General features: G+C 45.7%; 1 protein-coding gene across 1 annotated transcript in view; it reads right to left on the bottom strand.

Moving 5' to 3' along the window:
- Nucleotides 1–21,064, bottom strand: part of LAMTOR5 (late endosomal/lysosomal adaptor, MAPK and MTOR activator 5) — a 345,493-nt gene that overhangs the window by 260,145 nt on the left and 64,284 nt on the right. The gene's annotated exons all lie outside the window — the stretch shown is intronic.

The following is a 21,064-nucleotide window of genomic DNA, read 5'->3' as shown; positions in this document are numbered from 1 at the left end:
CCATTCCTGAGCAAGCTCTGCACTGGTGGTGTCCTGATCCCACATCTGAATCAACTAGGAGACAGTCCTGGCGCTTGCTGGACTTTCTTGGGCGCCCTGAAGCCTTCTTCACAAATGCAGTGAAAATGTTTTTTTTGGGATTAAGTTAATTTTAAAGGCAATGAGGGTCTTGGCAATTAATTTGCAATTCATCTAATTACTCTTCATAACAGTGCAATTTGCGCCAATCTTTTTTTATTGACACAAATCGACCCGCAAAGTATCGGTACTCAATATTGGCAAGTACTTGACCGAACATATCGGTACTCATACTCGTCGATAAAAAAATGGTATCTGTGCAGCCCTACTATTAATAAATACATGTTCAGTGGGGTAAATTGATTGATTTACTGAGACCCACACTGGAAAGGAAAGAATAAGCCTGAGATTCTATATGGCCCAGGTTTACATGCAGACGTAAATGAATATTGTGAGTCATGCCCAGAGTGTCAATATTCAGCACAATCACCCCATTTTAGTAGTCCGCTGGTACCTTTGCCAATAATTGAGGTCCCATTTGAAAGAATTGGCATAGATCTGGTGGATCCAGTGGTTAGGTCCACCCGGGGGCACCAGCATATACTAGTAATACTGGACTATGCTACGCGGTATCCTAAAGCTATCCCCTTACGCAATACCTCAGCTAAAACTATTGCTAGGGAGCTGGTTCAGCTATTTACTCACGCGGATATTGCAAGGGAGATTTTAACGAATCAGGGCACGCCATTTATGTCTAGAGTGACTAGGGAGTTATGTAGGCTGTTCAAAATCTCACACTAACGCACATCTGTCTACCATCCCCAAACTGATAGACTGGTAGAGAGATTTAATAAGATGCTTAAAAACATGTTTAAAAAGGTGGTCGACAAGGATTTGAAAGAATTGGGATTTCTTATTGCATTTGCCGTATCTCATGTTTGCTATCCGGGAGGTACCTCAGGCATCCACAGGATTCTCCCCTGTTGAACCACTGTATGGTAGGCATCCTAGAGGCCTTCTAGATATTGCTAAGGAAATATGGGAGGGTGAAACCAAGCCCTATAGGAGCGTCATTGAGCATATCTTGATGATGCAAGACCGAATTGCGGCTGTCATGCCCCTGGTACGGAACATATGGAGCAAGCACAGGAATCACAGAGGAGGGTTTTTAATCGGGGGAACCAAAGTATGTAGCTTTAAACCTGGGGCTAGAGTCCTAGTCTTAGTCCCAACACTTGAGAGTAAACTCCTGGCAAAGTGGCAAGGCCCCTATAAAGTAAATCAATCGGGCGAAGTGAACTACAAGATTCACTAACCGGGGAAAAGAAAACCTTAGCAAATTTATTATATCAACCTCTTAAAACCCTGGAAAGACAGAAACAGGGGCGGGCTGGGCCGGGGGGCAGGGTGGCAATTTCCCCCTGGGCCGGTCTGATGCTCCCAGAAAAGGCCACTACTGCAGCAGCAGCAGCTCCGCTTTATTGCAGAGTGACCCGGCTGGCCAAGACCTGCTTGTTCTACTGCTGGTCTGTATCTTCTGCACTGGTTGCTAGAATTGCCTGCCGCCCGGCGTCTAGCAACCAGTGACGTCATGCTCTCGAGGAGGAATGCGAGGCAGCATTCAGAGCGGAGGAGAATCTTCCTCCTCCTCCTCCGCGCCTAGGGAGCTTCAGCCGAGCACTGATTCTCCTGCCTCACTGACAGGAGTGACTCATTCTCCCTCTGCTCAAAGTCTGGATTCCCCCAACTCCTCGAGGCACACCAACTCATCCTTATCTCCTTTCTGACTGCACCCATCCATCTCCTCCTTCATGTCGTTCCTGGGCCACTCTGCATTCCTTCCTGGTAAGTTACTTTCACTTATCAGTTCTGCTACATCGTTCATAACCCCTCCACCTCACTTCCCCTCCCTACACATCTCTTCTATTTCCCAAATACTGATACAGTACTTCCCCCCTCTTCTGTATATGCAAATAGGGATGGAGAGACATGACCTTGGCAAACAGGCATAAACTACTATGATTGCATGCTTTTTGGCATATATATTCCCAGGCCTCATCACTATGTGCTTAATAGTTCCCCCTTAGACCAGTTAGGGGGTTCATTGCACTCTTTTGTGTGCTGTATTATATATATTTACACCATTCAATTCCACTTAGACAAATTAGGGGACTTGGTGTATTTCCTCGGTATGCCTAACACTACATAATATCAAACATGATTCTATTACTGTTCAACCTGCGGTCACACTGGGTGTGTGCTGCCGCTGGTGATTTGGATGGCTGCCGGCTATTCATCCCGGGAGCTGCGATGCGCGCTGGGCGCCCCCTCCTTCTCCCTCCGCCCTTTATGATGCAGGTGATCGGGTGGGCGGAGCCGCCACGCATCGGCGCCACGCACGGCGCCGGCCTATGACGTCATTTTGGCGCCATTGAGCCGGCGTTTTGAATCCATTCTCAGTGTATATAAGTTGCCTATGGGCTGGTTCGCCTCGGCGTCCATTACCCGCTTGGTAATCTTTGTTTACACTGGCGTGACGCTGGGACCACAGTACGGAGCGGCATTCAACGGATGTGGATGCACCTGCTGGGAGTTTTGGCTATGTTCTCTGGTAATACTCTCCACCGTTCCCAAGCCTACTTCCCCTCACATACCTTTACATCCCAAACAACTGGGTGATTTCTTTTCTCTTTTCCCTTTTCTTGGTACATTTGTCAGTCTTTTTTCCTCACTATTCGGTGTGTTTCACATTTGGGTCACTCAGCCCCTCACATTCTAACTCTATCACACCATTCCTATTGGGTTTCAAATCCCCCCCCCCCCCCCCACTGCAGTACTTACCTCTATTTTATATATCCATACCTATTAAGCAGCATTACAATATAATATACTCCTTACTCTATACAATTTTATATTGTATGATATATATTTACACTGTTATATCATATATTACTCATGGATATTTCCTTTTGCTGCTTACATGGAATATTTTTACTCCATCCATTCTGGTAATACTCTTCACTGTTTACAAGCTCACTTCTTTTCATATATTTTCACATCCCAAACAACCGGGTGATTTCTTTTCTTCCTTTTTCTTGGCACTTTTGTCTGCAGACCGCACCATGTCACGCTCCTGTCCGGTTACTCTCAGGATTGGGGTCTTCACTCCTCACTATTTGGCTTCTTTCACACTTGGGCCATTCAGCCTCTTACATTCAATATTCAATCACACTATTCTTCTTTGGTTAAAACCCCCCCCCCTACTGCATTACCTACCTCTATTTCATACATCTATACCTAGCAAGCAGCATTACAATATAATACACTCCTTATTCTATACAATTTTATATTGTTATATTACTCATGGATATTTCCTTTTGCTGCTCACACTGAACATTTCTACTCTATTCATTCCAGCCCACACTCTCCGGTGCGAGGCACCCTCATCCCTGCCCGCCTGCCCTGTGTTTCCTCAGCTCCCGTGGGAGATACCTGGTGCCATTTCTTACCCCTTATGTCAGCACCCACTCAATTTGTGACGTAAGTTTTGTTTTAAGGGGGGTTTTCTCCTCCTTTTTCTCTTGTCCAGTTTTCATTCAATACCATTGTTGCCATTCCTTTACATACATATATATATATATATTGTTTGTAGATATGAACTAGACATCTACTCCTGATGAAGTGGCAATAAGTCCACGAAACGCGTCGAGTCAATTGATGTCATGATCTTGTTACACCATTCTACCACTCTTGCCATTTGAGTTTACCATTGCTATGTTTTTATCCAATCAATTGTAACACTCCTGCCCAATGTCTATTGATTTTATGAATATTGGATTTGAGAACCATTGTACTCAAGTTTGTTATATATCTTGAAGATATTTTGCTGTATCCTAATATGTACTTTTATGACAATGCCTATCATCTGCTGTCTTCAATAAATGTATAATTTTTATCCTGATAGCCTGGTCACGTCTTTCATCTAAAGTTCCGACCCTTCTCTTATATTCGATTGAATAGGGATGGAGATCCTCGGCATATCCCACTGTGGGTCTCACTCAAAGTCCCAAAACTTCCCCCCTCTTCTGTCCTGCAGTAATCAGACATCGTTACACCAACCCCCCTCCCCCCCCCTTCTATTTATCCTTTCTGCTGTTGTTGTCTATCTGCTATGTTCTCACATAAAGCAGGATTACACCCATCATGCAGGCTCAGGAGTCAGATCTAGGCATTCCACAGGTGTCCAAATAACCTTTTCCATCCCTGTCCACTTTTCAATTCTTCCAACTGCCCTGCAGCCTCGTACATTCTATGCAGCCTAGTGGTAGCAAAGTCCCATGCATGCACACGGGAGTCACATCACAGCGGCACACAGAGTGGACTGTAAATATGGTCTGAGCTGCTGCGCATGCACAAGCTCAGATCACATTACCACTGACAGGCAAAGGGGGTGGATGGTGGAATCCCCGCTAGGACATTGTATTCTGACAGCAGAACCCCGCGCTGTCAGAATACACTGATCAGGGGCTGCACTGAAAGAAGTTGCATTCAGCAGGCTATACTGCCCATTGAATGCGACAGGTTGGGGCAATAAAACCATGACTCAACCGCCTGTTTTTACCCCCACCCACCCAATCACAAGTGTAAACAAGGCCCTAGGGCTCACTCACACAGTCTGTTGGGGAGAGGTAAAAGCAAGTGGTTGAGCCATGGTTTTACCACCCCCAAACACCCAATTGCAATCTCTTAGAGCTGTACACATGGCAAAACTTATATTGCATGAGACCATGAATGGCCTGGACTACAACTGCCCTGCAAACACGTGCAGCGCAAAGGGCTGCAGCACAGAGGGTCAGTATTTTTAAGATATTGCCCCCCACTGCCTCTCATACACATTCTTCCAGCCCCCCTTTCTCCCTTAAAGCACCCTAGAGCCGTTTAGTTCCATGTAAACCTCAGAGCACAGCTCCTCTCCTCCTCCTCCATCCCACTGACTTATGCTGGCCATACACACACAGAATTTCAGCCGAAAATGGTCGTTTCGACATTCGTGCCGTTAGTGAACCCAACTTTACCGTCAATTTCGACCATGGGCCCGGCTAATGTCGATGGATCCGAAGCATAAACTTTTACAGTTTCAACTAACATGTATACATGTATGTTCTAATCGAAACAAAAAGAATATTCTACCTTATATATTTTTATCGTTATCAAATGATCACTACGAACATGGAAACGTTCATAAAAAACGAGTTTATTCTATCAGTTAGTGGACAATTCGCATTTGAACGATTAATAATCATTCAGTCTGAAAACGGCTGAAATTCTGTGCGTGTGAGCCAGCAATAGATGCCAATCACACTGACATCACAGACACAGTGGCATTCTTTTTTGCAGTGAGACCACTGACACAGGGACTTTTTTTTTCCAGTAAAACAACTGACACTGGGACTTTTTATTTCAGTGAGACCACTGACACAGGGACATTTTTTTTTTTTTTTTTGTGACACCACAGACACAGGAACATTTTTTTTCTTTGCCACTGTTAGCCCCATACTGTGTTTCTGCACTGATCTTAAACTCTGCATCTCACTGTGCTGTACCATTGCTACTATTTCAGCCACTTTTAGGGGCTGTGACCCCCTAAAAGTGAAGGACTACGGGTCCCAGCATGAACCCCTCATAGCTCAGGATGTGTCACCCTCCACCCCCCCCCCCCCGCAAAAAAAAGTGAAGGACTCAGGGGTTCATGCTGGGACTTGTAGTCCTTCACTTTTGGGGATGCAACCCCCCAAAAGGGAAGGACTACAGGTCCCAACATGAGCCCCTCAGAGCTCAGGATGTGTCACACTCCCCCGCTCCCCCAACCAGTGAAGGACTACAGGTCCCACTGTCCCAACTTAAAAACCCTCAGAGCTGAGGATGTGTCCCCCTGACCCTTCAATTTGGTGGTTCAGTGGGCCACTTGACTGGACTTGCCCCTCAGGCCTAAGGCTGCCAGCCCTCCCCTGGGTCACAGAAAAACCCTGATGGTTATCCCAACCCCTCTAAAAGATACAGGCCCCTCCACACCTTAGGTCCTTATAGCTGAAACCTTATTGTCGTCTCAACATAATAAGGTAAAAGAGTTTCTGAGGGAAAATACAGATTTTTTTCTCTAAAAACCTGGATTGGCAATTATAAAGCCGTATAGAATACCTGAAGCTAGACGAGAAGCTGTCTCGAAAGAAATAAAGAAAATGTTAAAATTGTGGGTGATCGAAGAGTCCCATAATCATTGGTCAAGTCCGATTGTGCTAGTTCCAAAACCAGATGGAAGCATAAGATTTTGCAATGATTTTAGAAAGTTAAATAATGTGTCCAAATTTGATGCTTACCCGATGCCTCGGGTGGATGAGCTCATTGACAGACTAGGAACTGCCCAATATATAACCACATTAGATCTGACTAAGGGATACTGGCAGATACCGCTGACAGACCATACAAAAGAGAAGACAGCTTTTTCCACTCCTGAGGGGCACTGGCAGTATAAGAGGATGCCGTATAGTTTGCATGGTTCCCCTGGCTCTTTCTAAAGAATGATGGATAGAACACTGAAACCCCATCAACAATACGCAGCGGCTTATTTGGACAATGTAGTCATAAACAACCCAGACTGGCAGTCTCATTTGTCAAGGGTGCAAGCAGTAGTAAGGTCTCTTAGGAAGGCGGGACTCACAGCCAACCCAAAAAAATGTGCCATGGGATTGGAGGAAGCAAATATTTGGGTTATATTATTGGTCGGGATTTAGTTAAGCCTCAAATCAATAAGATTGAGGCGATTCAAAAGTGGCCCCAACCTATAAATAAAAAAACAAGCGAGAGCATTTCTTGGCATCACGCACTACTATCGGCGCTTCATCTCCAGTTTTGTCACCAATGCGGCTCCACTGACTGATTTGATGAAGGGTAGAGGGTCAGTCATGGTTACTTGGAATTCTGAGGCGGATGAGGCATTTAAGAGGTTGAAGCAAGCTTTGTGTGCTCAACTGGTGCTTGCGACCCCAGATTTCATGAAAGTTTGTAGTGCAGACAGATGCTTCTGATGTGGGTCTGGGCACTGTACTGTCCCAAATCAGAGAGGGGGAGGAGCACCCTGTGGTCTATCTCAGCAGAAAGCTTAACAAACACAAGAGAAATTCTGCCATTGTTGAGAAAGAATGTTTGGCTATCAAATGGGTCCTGGACACCCTTAAGTATTACCTGTTGGGTAGACAGTTCAAACCGGTCACTGACCATAGTCTCCCTCAAGTGGATGTGTGAACATAAAGAAAGGAACAGCAGAGTCACAAGGTGGTTCTTGGCTTTGCAAGCATTTAAATTTACAGTGGAACACAGAGCGGGGAAGCTTCAAGCCAAGGTAGATGCCCTCATGCGTGTCCATTGCCTCTCCATGATAATTGCTCAACCACGTTGGCTTGAGCGGGGGGGGGGGGGATATATGACATAAGGAAAGGGGAAGTCATATTGAGGGGCAATATATTTCCCTTCGCTTTCTGTCCTATGTACAGGGCTAGTGGAACCCAGATCAGGTTTTCGAGATTTCTTTGGGTCTGAACAATCCAGCTGGGGTTTAGTGTCTCTCGCCTGGATTGTTAATTGCTTAATGGTTGGTTATCCAGGTGAGATAAAAGGGTAAGGCTGAAGAATGATGTTGCTCTGGCCTGGGACTCAGACAGCATTCTGAGAGAGCTACTAGTTGGACGTTTGTGAGTGAAGGTTGCTAAAGTTCTTTTGTTTTGTGAGGTGGCTGGGAGAAGCTCACCACCTGGTAGAAACGAAACCTGCCTGTGTAGTCAGAGCCGCAATGGCAAGGATTTATTTTCTGTTTTATTTTTGTTTTATTGCAACCTTGTTTTTTTAATAATAACTGACTGCTAATCAGCTTGAAAAGGAACTTTGCTGCCCAGACTGCCTTTTTTACCAGGGAAGGTGATCCCCCATTTGAGCTATTCCCCCCACACTGCGTAAACTCTTTACGACCTTTTGTATGGCAAAATTCACGCCCCAGACTAGCCTATTCATTGCTAAGCAGATGCAAGGAGGACAAGAGATTGGGACCTCAACATTTATTATAAGACGATGGCCCTGGTACGCATTCTTAACTGGCACCATAACTACACTGATAAATTATGGGTACCCCTGGATGAAAACGGGTAAATAGGGGTCTGTCCTCCTAGCAGAGAAAAAAAGCAGTGTCGATCTAAGTGTAGTTAGTAAGTAAAAACAGGTTAATTAAGGTTGCACTTACAGGACTGATGTAAGTAAACAGCGTGTATAAAAAGACATCCTTCAGGTCCATTAAGGAGCTGCACGGCATCCTCCAGGAAACACATTGCTGGCAGCTGGTGGCTTCCAGCGATTTCACTCCGGCAACGTGTTTCCTGGAGGATGCCGTGCAGCAATGGACCTGAAGGATGTCTTTTTATACAAACTGTTTACTTACATCCATCCTGTAAGTACTGTTTTTACTTACTAAATACACTTAGATCGGCGCTTCTTTTTTCTCTATCTGCTTTTTTAATACAGAGCTCTTTCCTTCTCTGATGAGCTGGATGCCGTTTTAATAGACTCATTCCACTACAATTACCGGATTGTACTTTTCTGTACTTTGAACTGAACCCTGTACTTTGCACATTATGTACTTTTAACAGCCCCCTCCTGTGCTATTGTCATTTTCCCCACCGCAGTACACTAGTCACACCAGACCTGCCACAGCGCTTGCTTACCCATCTTCTGTCTGTCCTCATGGGCCTCCCCCTTAACGCTAACCACATTGAGAACATGGGATAGAATGAACAGGAACAGGGAACTAGCTCCCATGACGTCACCACTAGCTCCACTGGGTGGGCTCCCATGGTTCATCCCAGGTGAGGAAAATGGACTGTTCCCCATGGATTTCTGGCACTACAGGCAATTACTAGACTTTATCAATAAACTGCATCCTGGGCTCCGTACTCGGGATTCCTTTACAGAATTTAGGATATGTGCATCTGCCACTTACTCTCACAGACCTATGGATTACTATTGAGGACACAATACCAAACTACCCCCTACTTTATTCATGAATGGGAGTTCTATGAATCACATTCACTGCACCCCAATTGCAATAAATAGTCAAATTAATGCATAAGTACGAAAACACAGGAATCCTGTTATAAATTCCTCTCTCGGTGGTACCGCACACCCCACCGCTTAGCAAAGATTTTTCCGGGGACGAACTCCAGATGTTGGAGGGGATTCCCACAGAAAGGCACATATATACACTATATATATATATATATATACTTTGGAATGTAAACCCATCCCCTATCTTTTCCACGATAACTCCTCCTCCTTAAAATCATACAAGCGCAGATGTAGCACCCTCCTAGATAGGTGCTAGGAAAAAGCATTTGTTTGCTCTTCTGCTTATCAGGGAGCAGGTTAGTTAGTTATGCCTGTTACATGTGTCCAGGTGTGATTCACTTGGTCTGAGGGAGTGTCCCCATTGTATCCACTAGGGGAGCCTGTTGGATAGTGGAGGAAACCCAGCCAGTGACAAACAGGCTTTTGTGGCAGTCCCAGTGGGAGGGCACAACCGTAGTGCATCCTGGGATTGACCATAAAAGGTGAGGGCACATGTGACAGAGCGTCTTTGGTGGGTAGCAGAGTCCCAGGAGGAGGATGACGGCTGTCTCTACTCCTGTCACAGAGGAAAGTGGTCACAGGCAGTCAGCCTAGTGAGCCAGGTGTGGAGCTGAACCAGAGAAGTCCAGAGGAAACTGACAGTGGAGCTGAAGGCAGAGCTACCTGTGGAAAAACAGTGTCCGTGAGTACCAGGGAGCTTGTCAGGGATCTGCCCAGGAAGGGGACCACTAGAGTGGGGTCAGCAGACAAAAGGTCAGCACACACATTCATCGAGAAAGGGGGTGCCAAGTTAGACCCCGAAGAGTAATCTATCGAATAGTTTGCCTTTCAAAACTTCACTTCAGTTGCAGGGTGAAGCACTCAATGCAGATAGAAGTCCTCAAGATTGTGCATAGTTATCAATTTGGAGTATCCCACTCATCCCTTCTCCCATCCAAGTTCAAATAAAATACAAAAAACCAAATCCCCTGGACTGTTTTTTGACTGAGCCAAGTGTTAAAGAGCCAAAATATAAAGAGCCAAGATAGTTTCTATGGGTAACCCAGGGGAATCCACTCAGCTCCTATGGGGGCAGTGCTACACAGTGTAACCCCGCATTTGCTGAATGTGGCAAAATGCATTATACCCCCGATACTGGAGACAGACTACCTGTCCCACTCTGGAAGAGAGGCGGAGGGAAGTGGAAAGATAATGGAGGCAGAGAGATGGGTAAACAGAGAACAACAATTTTTGGATGTCTGGTCCAGATGGATGTTTTATTCTATAGAAATGAATAAGCCCACTGAAACTATACCATCTTGCTCGGCGGGTATTTCATAATCTCATAGGTGGAGGGATGGATCCGGGGGGAGACACAACTTAGACGGATGGCCGGGCAGTGCAAGGCACTCCCATGCGACAACTGGTAATAATTGCATCCTCTCGCTACCAACAATGGTTGAGAGACCATGCTCCCAAAGCAACTGGGACCCATTGTAGTTTAGACTAAGTTCATTTTATTCTTTCTGCCACCCCTAGGCCTGGTCGATTGAAGGTCTGACCTACTGAATCAAGTTCTGGGGACCTTCAGTTTACTAGTCCAGGACACTGAAGAGTCAGTGACCGGTGCCTTGGGAAAATACCTACCACAGTGACCGGGCTTTGGTGGGGGGGTCTGATTGAGGATGTTCCCCGGCGGCAGGCGTAAACGGGAAATGACCAGAGACAGTCCTATACAACTATACAGTCAGTATATAGTTCAGAATGACGTTATAGTTTAATGGTCGGCCAAGACCAGATCATATGGGGTACCTTTTGTTCTATTATAGTTTCGCTCTTTCTTTTTCTGTTTTATGTTTCTCTCTTTGCTTGGTTCTTTTTATCGTCTATTCATGTCAATAAGAGTTACCAAGACATGTTCTCTTCATTTTTGAAATGTATATGTAGACCTACGTCGCTGGACTCCTCCCATTGTGGGCGCCGCGCGCGCCGCCGGACGCTCACTCCCACTGTATTCAGTCACAGCGGGAGTCGGGCAAGGGGAGGAGCGGCGGTGATCACCGCCGCTCTTCCCCGATCGTCGGGGATCGAGTGAGGAGATCCGCCCGCTTGTGTAAACAAAGCGGGCGGATCTCCTATGTGACAGGCAGTGACAGATTGCAGGATTCAGCATAGCTGAACCTGAGATCTGTGCCAGTGTCACACTGTCCCCTCCCCCCACACACGTTAGTAAGCACCAGGCATACATTAACCCATTGATCACCAATAAAAGTTAACCCCTTCCCTGCCACTGTCATTTTTACAGTAACAGTGCATATTTATAGCACTGATTACTGTAGTAATGTCACTGGTACCCCCAAAAGTGTAAAAAATGTCAGTCAAGGGTCCGATCTGTCCGCCGCAATGTCGCAGTCCCGCAAAAAAAATAGCAGATCGCAGCCAGATCGCCGCGATTACTAGTTAAAAAAAAAACAATAAAAATGACTTAAATTTCCCGTAGTTAGTAGCTGCGATAACTTTTGCGCAAACCAATCAAAATACGCTTATTGCGATTTTTTTACCAAAAATATGTAGCAGAAAACAAATTGGCCTAAAATGTTAAAAAAAATTAGATTTTTACATTTTTTGGGGGGAATTTCATATAAAAAATGTAAAAAATATTGTTATTTTTTCAAAATTGTCGCTCTTTTTTTGTATATAGCGCAAAAAGTAAAAATCGCACAGGTGATCAAATACCACCAAAAGAAAGCTCTATTTGTGGGGAAAAAAAGGACATACATTTAATTTGGGTACAGCATCGCACGACTGTGCAATTGTCCGTTAAAGTAACGCAGTGCCGAATCACAACATATGGCCTGGTCAGGAATGGGGTAAATACTTCCGGTCTTAAAGCAGTTAAAAATACGCTCATTGAGAATTTTTTTGTCAAAGACATGTAGCTAAATACATTTTGGCCTAAATATATGACAAAAATTGAATATATTGGATATTTTCTAACTATCGAAGTAGAAAATATTGTTTTCCTGACAGACTCCATGGCAGCATACGTTCGGGTAGGCCCCGCCTCCTCTCCTACCCTATAGGACCCCACTCCCATAAATCTTTGCTCCTTTTCAGCATCCATGTTCCTTTTTCGTCCTCCTCAGGTTACACATACCTGTGTGTTTCCTATCCTTCGTTTGGACGTTTTTTGGATTGTGGATTTGGTTCAACATGGTCCTGCCTCCGATAAGCCCTTGCTATTAGCCGGGTATGGAGGGGGCAACCGAAGATTCGTCTGGTGACCAAAAGCCCATGCTGCTGCGGGTGGTCCTGTGTTGCCCGAAGCCCGGTGTACTGCGCCTGACCGTGTCTGAACTAAAACCGCAAGTACTCTTTACCTTTTAGTGAATTGTTTTTCCCTGGTGCTAGTGTGTTTTTCTGTACCTTGTGCCTCATTGTTTGCTGCAGAGGGGGTTGAGTGTCCTTCCTGTCCGGCTTTCGGCGCTTCCTGTGTCACGATCGCCGGTGTTGTGATCCTCTGCGCATGCGCGGCCGGGTCCGAAAGCGAGGCTTGGTTAGCGCATGCGCAGTTCCGTACTCAGCAGCCATTTTGCGCATGCGCAGTTGCCGCGTTTGGCGATGACATCATTTTGGCGCTAAATTTAAACGGGAAATTGCCTCTGCAAACTGGGAATGTCATTTCTGTTGGCAACAGGCTTTCCCGGCGTCCGGATTCCTATACTAACAGGTTAGTGTTTGGTTTTATTCCCCCCCCCCCCCCCCTTGGCAGCTTAAGCACAAATACCTATGTCTGTCTCCTTCTGTCTCCAGCGAATCGCTTCAGCCAGTATGGAGTCATCACCGCCCCTAAGTGATCAGCCCGCTCATGGCAGGTATTTAGTGGGGTAACTTTTGGTGGGAGGTATCACGGATCTTATGTTTCTCGTGCTATCTTCTTATCATTGTGTTTCTTAGTTCTTCCAGATGCGATCCGCAGCATAATGCCCGCAAGGAAGATCATCATTCCAAGTCGCAGCACCGGCATTCCTCGTCCAGATCGAGGCGCAAATCCCCCTCCAGCTCTAGGCACCGTGGTGAAAAAAGGTCATCCCCTTCCAAAGGCCACGGTCGCTCGGGTCAACCCCGTAAACATAAATGCTGGGGGTGTGGTCAGCGGGTCCCAGATATACTCAAGCCGCAGGGGAAAGACAAAACTCAGATCAGCATCTGGAGTCAGTGGTAAAACGAGTTTTGAAGGACTCTTTAAAAGATTTGGGAGTCTCTCACCAAAATGTAGCTTGTGCTCAGCCACGTTCTCCAGATTTGGAATCGCAAGGCCAGGATGTTTTGGATTCTTCCCAGCCAAGTCGCCCTTCCCTCCTTCTATCGGACAGTGGCTCTGATTCGGATGATCCCTGTACAGGCTTTAACTTTGGGCTTGTCCCCCCTTTGGTGAAGGCTGTAAGGGAAGCCCTTGAGTGGGAGGAGTCAGCAATTCCCCCCCCAAAACAGAAAAAGTTTTTTAAACAATTGAATAAAGAACGTCTCAATTTTCCATTCCTAGGAGAACTAGGGGAAATAATCACTGAGGAGTGGGCCAAGGTGGAGAGAAAAAATTCTATGTTTTCCAAGATGGCAAAACTATATCCCTTCAAACCAGAAGAGGTTAAACATCTTGAATCTCCTCCACTCGTTGATGCTGCAGTGATGAGACTCGTAAAGCATGTGACTCTCCCTCTAGAGGATACAGCCTCCTTTAAGGATCCATTAGAAAGGAGAATTGACTCTGACCTGAAGCGAGTCTATCTCACAGCAGGCATGGCCTGCAAGCCAGCCCTAGCTCTAGCTGCTACTTCCAAAGCTATGGAGATCTGGTCTGAAGATATGGAGGAGACTCTCAAAAGTGTCTCTGAGGATGTCGCCAAGAGCTCTCCTATCCAAGAGTTGAAGATGGCATCCGCCTTCCTGGGGGAGGCCTCTATTGACATGATCCGTCTTCTGGCCCGTGTGATGCTATCTTCTGTCACCGCCAAACGGGCACTTTGGCTTCGGCCTTGGGTGGCTGACGCCGCTTCAAAACAAATATGGTGTCGGATACCATTTGAGGGATCTTCCCTGGTTGGCAACAAATTGGAGAGCGCCATCTCTAAGGCCACTGGCGGTAGGTCGGGGTTCCTCCCTCAGGACAGGCGCCAAAGTAACTTCAAGAGAGCGCCTCCTAGGAAGCAAAGAGCTGGCCGTTCCAGAGACGCACGCAGCTACAAGCCAGGCAAAAGCTATAATAGAGGCTGGAAGTCTAGACAGTCCTCCTTTCAGAAGCCATCCAAGAGCGATTCGTTTGGCGATCGGGAGGCCACCAAGTCGTTTTGAGGGTGGGCCCGCTCAGGCATGCCAGGTAGGGGCCCGTCTGTTCCACTTTCGGCATGTCTGGGCGGCCTTAGTTCGGGACGCTTGGGTGGTCGACACAGTTTCGGTCGGTCACTCTTGGACTTTCAGTCGCTCCCAGAGGCTCAGGTTTGTTCCAACCTCCATCCCTGCCTCAGAAGAAAAGAAACAGATTCTGTTCTCTTACGTAGAGTCTCTGCTACTCCAGGGTGCAGCAGTTCCCGTTCCAGACATCGAAAGGGGTCAAGGTATCTACTCCCCTCTTTTTATGGTACGAAAGAAGAACGGCTCTTGGAGACCCGTCATAGACTTAACACATCTAAATCGTTATATTCTCAAAGAAAGATTCAAGATGGAGTCTCTCCAAACAATTCAACTCTCAGTACAGCCGAAAGACTGGCTGATATCTATTGACCTGAAAGACGCGTACTTTCACGTCCCCATCGCAAGAAACCTTCAGCGATTTCTTCGCTTCGCCATAGGAGAGAGTCACTTCCAGATTGTTTGTCTTCCCTTTGGACTCTCCACGTCGCCTCGCACATTCTCAAAAGTCTTGCTGGCAGTGGTGGCATTGATCAGAGTGGAAGGCATCAGATTGTATCATTACCTGGACGATCTGCTCCTCTTATCTCAGGACAAGTCTCAGCTCCTCAGACACAGAGACCGTGTCATCGAGGTTCTTCAAGAGTTCGGTTGGATACTGAACCTCGAAAAAAGCCATCTGGTTCCCACCCAATCTCTCATCTTTCTGGGAGCTCTGTTCAACACAGAGAAGAATACTATTTCTCTTCCAGTGGAGAAAATTCCAGTGATCAGGGAGAGGATCTGTCTAGCCCTCTCCTCCTCTCATCTCACGGCTCGTCAATGTCTGAAAGTGATCGGGACTCTAGTAGCGACAGTTCCTATGGTAAAGTGGGCTCTCTGGAAGTTGAGACCATTCCAGAGAGGCTTTCTCCAGCAATGGCAGTCAGACGATCTATCCCAACAGATTGCATTGACGGCAGTTATGAAGAGGTGTCTTCCATGGTGGTTGATAAGAGAAAACCTTCTCAACTGTCACTCCATAGCCCCCATATCCTGGATCACGGTGACGTCGTATGCCAGCTCCACGGGTTGGGGAGCCCACTGTCTATCCGAAACAGCACAGGGCAAGTGGGACTTCTCTACCGTCGGGATGGTCTCCAACATTCTGGAACTCAGAGCAGCCTTCAAGGCACTCCAGGCCTTTCAACATCTGATTCAAGGTGCATCTGTAATCCTCAGATTAGACAACACTACAGCAGTGGCCTACTGTAATGTTCTGGTACCTTTGGGTACCCTAATTACTCTTTCATAAGTGTATGCGCCCCACCATTCTCTTTTGGTAAGGTGCGCATACACCTTTAAGACTGATGCTGTCATCACTGAGCGCCGGACTGGATGGCTATTTAGATCGCCGGCTCTCACTCACATGTGTTCGTTCAAACTGCTTTGTGCCTTGATGCTAACCTGTCTTGAAGCTCTCATGCTTGCAAGCATACCTCGCTGTCGGAACCACGCTGCGCTGATCCCTGTATCCCGCTACCGGATCATCCGCTCTTGCCGAACCTCTCCTCTGCTACATTGCTATTAGTGATAAGTACCCCACAGGGGAAACCTCTATAACCTTTATACTAAAGCTTACACTATCTAGCTCTGCATACTAAGGACTATTACTACATCTGCATTACCTAAGATTGCTAGCTCTTGAGCCTACTACCACCTGTTCTTGCACTGGGTTGATCTCTCTTGTATGTCCACCTGCTACTCTGTCATCTGCTACCATACATGATTGCTAAACCTATCTGCATCCCATCTGCTACTATCTTACTTTCAAGAACATTTCCTTTCAAGTGTCTGTCATCTACCATCTCTACCCAACCTGTCTCTTCAGCCTATCATCACTGTGTTACTATATACATAAGTCACTCTAGGAAACATCTTATTGAGTGTGTGTATTTACTTGCTGAATTGAGATCATCCACACATGATGAGTCATTGAGAGTTGGGATTGGTGTCTCAGCGTTTCTCTACATGACTACTGAAGTGGAATATTTCTGCAGCTGAAAATCCACATCATACGTAAAACGCAGGAGCGTTACAGATTGAACGAACCACAAATGGATTCAGCAGAAATAACCACTCATATGACACAATTAAAACAGCAAGTAACTGCGTTAATACACGCACTTGCTGAATTAAAAGAAGACAATCAGGCTCTGTCGCAGCAGGTAATTAGACTGACACAACTTACCACTTATCAGTCCCCTGAACCCAAAATAAATCCTCCTTTGGTATTTACAGGCGATCTCAAAAAATTTCGCGAATTTAAAAACGCATGTGAGTTACTTTTCTTGCTAAAACCCCGTACCTACCTTACTGATCACATTAAGGTTTGTACTATTATTTCTTACCTAACAGGCGATCCTCGGGCCTGGGCAGACTCTCTTTTTGAGAAAAGCGACCAGCTTCTCAACTCCTATGCCTTGTTCCTAGCAGAACTCACTAGCCTATATGATGATCCCAATAGGCAGAGTACTGCTGATCTTCAATTAAGATCCTTGAAACAAGGTGGGAGACCTGTAGAAGACTTTGTCGCAGAATTCAAGAGATGGACCCTTGATTCAGAATGGAATGATGCATCTGTGAAATCCCAATTTAGGCTTGGCCTATCAGAGGCCGTTAAAGACGAGCTCGCCCGAGCGGATCTGCCAAAAACCCTGGATGCATTGATACAACTCAGTATCACCATAGATAGAAGACTACGAGAAAGAAAGGCTGAGAAAATGGGAATGCCATTATCCAGTTCTTCTCGGATCTCGGCCGTTGACCCCGTTCCTATGGAGGAAGGAACCATACGCCCACCTCTATCAACTATGGAAAGAGCCAGAAGACGATCTGGTAATCTCTGCTTGTACTGTGCATCCCCGGATCACAAGATAAACGTCTGTCCCCTAGTCTACAAAAAGAAGGGTGAGTGTTCACATGTCCTCCTAGGGGGATTGACAACTTCAATCACTAACCCTTACCTTTCTGTTTGCTTAACATTACAGTGGGACCAGAACAGGATTACTACTAAGGCCATGATTGACACAGGATCTTGTGGAAATTATATTGACATACGTTTTGCTGCTTTAAATAAAGTTCCTATTATTTCTAAACTTAAACCTGTCTCAGTAAGTCTTATTAACGGTGTTCCTTTATCCTCTGGTCCGATCACTGATCAGACACAGGCACTCCTAGTCACTACTAACGGGTCTCATATGGAGACCACTACCTTCGATCTAATACCTTCACCCCACTTTCCCATTGTTTTGGGACTTCCCTGGTTGCACACACATCAACCAACCATAGATTGGAAGGAACGGACCCTGACCTTCCTCTCTTGCTATTGCGAGGGTACGTGTAACCTCCCGTCTTTCGGGAAGATCCTGTCTGTGGTGACAGATGAGATTGCACCACTATGTTATCAGGATCTCTCTGAGGTTTTTCTTAAGAAAAATACTCAAGCACTACCTCCCCATCGAGACTATGATTGTAGCATTGATCTACTCCCAAATAGCAAATTGCCGTTCGGTCATGTTTATCCTCTTTCACAGGATGAACTTTCCCATCTCAAAGACTATTTGGATGAGAATTTGGAAAAAGGTTTTATTAGACCTTCCACTTCTTCCACAGCAGCAGGACTCTTTTTTGTCCGCAATAAGGACTCAAGTCTCAGGCCTATCATCGACTATAGGCAATTGAATGCTATTACAATAAAAGATCGATATCCTCTACCGCTTATCCCTGAGCTCATTGAGCAGGTGCGTGGAGCAACCTATTTTTCAAAATTGGACCTGAAAGGAGCATACAATCTCATTCGAATCCGTGATGGACACGAGTGGAAGACTGCATTCAGAACCAGATACGGATTGTTCGAATATCTTGTAATGCCATTCGGGCTATGCAACGCCCCTGCAGTTTTTCAACGATTTATAAACAATATTTTCAGAGACTTACTAGATGTCTGTGTTGTGGTATATCTGGACGATATACTTATATATTCACGATCCCTGTCTGAACACATAAGACATGTAAGACTAGTATTATCGAGATTGCTTGCACACAACCTTTATGTGAAACTGAAAAAATGCTTGTTTCATAAAGAAGAGGTACTGTTTCTAGGCTACATCATATCCAAAACAGGAATCGAGATGGACATGAGTAAGATATCCTGCATTCAGGATTGGCCTACACCAACCACACGCAAGGCGCTACAGCGATTCCTTGGATTTTCGAATTTCTACAGGAAGTTCATTAGAAACTTCTCTGCCATTGTGAGACCCCTCACACAGCTCACTAGCATTAAAAAAACATTCAAATGGTCAGATGAAGCAAATAAAGCTTTTCACCTGTTAAAGACAAGGTTTACTTCTGCTCCCATACTACGCCATCCAGACCCATCCCTCCAATACATTCTGGAAGTAGATGCGTCAAACATGGCAGTAGGAGCAATACTCTCCCAACAACCAACTCACACTTCACCACTTCATCCAGTCGCCTTTTTTTCTAAATCCCTAAGCAGTCCAGAGATAAATTACCCCGTGGGTGAAAAGGAACTGCTTGCTATAAAATTGGCTCTGGAGAATTGGCGACATCTACTCGAAGGCACCCAATTACCAATACTTATATACACGGACCATAAAAATCTCCAATATCTTCAGACTAACAAAACTCTCTCGCACCGACAGGTACGATGGTCACTATTCTTTCTAAGGTTTAACTTCCTAGTGACCTACACACCTACAGATAAGAACAAAAAGACGGATGCACTATCACGACTAACTGAAGAAAACTACTTCGAAATCCCTTCCGTTCCTATAATACCTCACAAACGCATTATTGGAGTTGTCCGTTCCTTGAAGGAAGAGGTTTTGCATGGTATAAGTTTGGATACACCCCCACCACAACTAAATACTGATGCAGAAGGCTTCCTCTACTACAACGACAAACTTTACATACCACCTACCATACGCACCAAGATCTTGGAATTATCGCATGATGTGCCTATGGCAGGACATATGGGTATGACAAAGACTCTTAATCTGATTACCAGGCAATTCTGGTGGCCTGACATGAAAACATCTATACAAAAATTCGTCTCTTCATGCAATGTCTGTGCCAGGTCCAAAATTGACACTACGAGACCATCCGGTCTACTATGCAGTCTACCAATACCCCAAACTCCATGGGAAGTTGTGTCCTTGGACTTTATAGTGGAATTGCCTCCTTCCAAAGGATTTAATACCATCTTAGTGTCAGTGGACCATCTGACAAAAATGGCACATTTCATTGCTATTCGCAGACTACCTTCGTCCAAACAAACGGCAGAACTCCTGATGAAACATGTCTTTAAGTTACATGGTATCCCAAAAACTCTTCTGTCTGACCGTGGATCACAATTTATTTCCAAGTTCTGGCAAGAACTATGTCACATACTACGGATCGAGCGGAAGCTCACTTCTCCTTACCATCCGCAGACCAACGGACAGACTGAAAGAGTCAACCAATGCATCGAGCAATATTTACGTTGTTACACTTCTTACCAACAGGATGATTGGGTGGATCTTCTCCCTCTGGCAGAATTTGCCTACAACAACGCAACCCACAGTACGACCAAGCAGAGTCCGTTCTACTTGAACTATGGGTTTCATCCCTCTATTCTTCCACCACGCATCCTTCCTTCAAATAACCCAGTAGCTTCAGACTATCTTACCCAAATAAAGGACTCTCTGGGTTTGCTTAGTACTACCATTGCACACGCTCATAGTCAACAAAAGAAGTACTATGATCTTCGCAGAAGACCTTCTCCTCAGTACGCTATCGGGGACCTCGTTTGGCTCTCAACAAAAAATTTAAGACTGAAAATCCCTAGCAAAAAGCTTGGACCTCTGTTCTTGGGACCTTTCCCAATCAAGAAACTTATTGGAAAAGCTGCAGTACAGCTTACATTGCCAATAGACCTCAAAATACATCCCATTTTCCATGTGTCGCTACTGAAGCCCCATGTTCCTGACCAAGGAATAAGGCCTACTATCCCACCTCCTCCTCCTGTACAAGTTGAAGGTGGAGAAGAATACGAGATAAAAGAGATTCTGGATTCTCGTATCCACAGAGGAAGACTTCAGTACTTGGTTCGATGGAAGAACTATGGGCCCCAAGACGACACCTGGCTAAACACCTCTGACATACATGCCTCTAGATTAATCCGCAATTTTCATGCGAAGTACCCAGACAAACCAGCTCCAGAGGCCTTCAGGAGCCGGCTTTAAGGGGGGGGGTACTGGAATGTTCTGGTACCTTTGGGTACCCTAATTACTCTTTCATAAGTGTATGCGCCCCACCATTCTCTTTTGGTAAGGTGCGCATACACCTTTAAGACTGATGCTGTCATCACTGAGCGCCGGACTGGATGGCTATTTAGATCGCCGGCTCTCACTCACATGTGTTCGTTCAAACTGCTTTGTGCCTT

This window comes from Pelophylax lessonae (genome assembly GCF_965119305.1).
Source record: "Pelophylax lessonae genome assembly, chromosome: 2".
Taxonomy (NCBI): Eukaryota; Metazoa; Chordata; class Amphibia; order Anura; family Ranidae; genus Pelophylax; species Pelophylax lessonae.
This window is presented reverse-complemented; position numbering and strand designations above follow the sequence as displayed.